At 34.8% G+C, this 1,055-nt stretch overlaps 1 non-coding gene across 1 annotated transcript; it reads left to right on the forward strand.

Moving 5' to 3' along the window:
* The first annotated feature begins 765 nt into the window (after window positions 1-765).
* Trnam-cau (transfer RNA methionine (anticodon CAU)) lies at window positions 766-833 on the forward strand. The gene has a single exon. It is a non-coding gene; the product is annotated as a tRNA-Met (tRNA).
* The last annotated feature ends 222 nt before the right edge of the window (window positions 834-1,055 follow it).

Genomic DNA, 1,055 nt, shown 5'->3' on the forward strand with positions numbered 1-1,055 from the left:
GTCCCCCAGGCTCAACTGGGTTTCCTTTTCTTTTCTTATATCCTTTCTATTGTAGAATATGTAAGTACATGTAAGAGTAAAAATGATATGATAACAGTAATAAGGATATGAATTTATTACCTAGTTTCATAAATTCCCAAATTACAGCCAATCTTGCTTCCTTGCTTCCTCCCATCATTCCTCTACAAAACAAAACCTTTAGGTCATGTCAAATCTTTAGCAGTTTTTCAACAATTCCCTAATATCATGACTATTCAGTGTTCATATTTCCCAGGTTATTTTCTACCTTTTAAAATTAGATTGCTTATTTGAATTGGAATTCAAATAAGAGTTCCACAATATAGTTGAGTGTTAGGTTCCTTAAGATTATTTTAGCATATAGGTTTCCTCCTCTCTTTAATAGCATTTTTTTTGTTTGTTTGTTGTTTTTTTTTAATAAAATGTATGGATTTTGCTAAACACACCCTTAGTTTGTATATGGTTATGATTCCTCTGTTCCCTACATTTTCTGTAAAATCATATTATATCTAGAGGCTATCCAAATTCAGGTTTTCTAAAAATAGACTTGAATTTTTTTAGGGCTGTTTTAGATTCACAGCAAAACTAAGAGAAAGGCACAGACATCTCATATGCACCCCCAGCCCAGCACATGAATAACATTCTGCCTTGCCAAAGTTCCCTGCCTCAGTGATATATTTTTTTGTGGTTGACCCTGCATTGATTGATACATATTAATCATCCAAAACCTGTTTTATCTGGGGATGTGTGTGGCTCAGTGGTAAAGCATTTGCCTCATATGCACAAGGCTCTGGGTTCAATCCCCAGCATCAACTAAAAAACAAGCCCTAAACCCCATTTTACACTAGGGTTCATGCTTCATGTTGGTTTTGGACAAACACATAATGACATGCATCCATTACCATATTACATACCTTACATTAGCATGTATCTATATATCCCTACTATACGATGGAAGAGCTTCATTGCCATAAAAATTATTTGTAGCCATGCATGGTAGTGCACACCTATTGTCTTAGCTACTTGGTAAGTTGAGG

The sequence above is a fragment of the Callospermophilus lateralis genome, unplaced genomic scaffold (assembly GCF_048772815.1).
Source record: "Callospermophilus lateralis isolate mCalLat2 unplaced genomic scaffold, mCalLat2.hap1 Scaffold_167, whole genome shotgun sequence".
In the NCBI taxonomy this organism is placed as follows: domain Eukaryota; kingdom Metazoa; phylum Chordata; class Mammalia; order Rodentia; family Sciuridae; genus Callospermophilus; species Callospermophilus lateralis.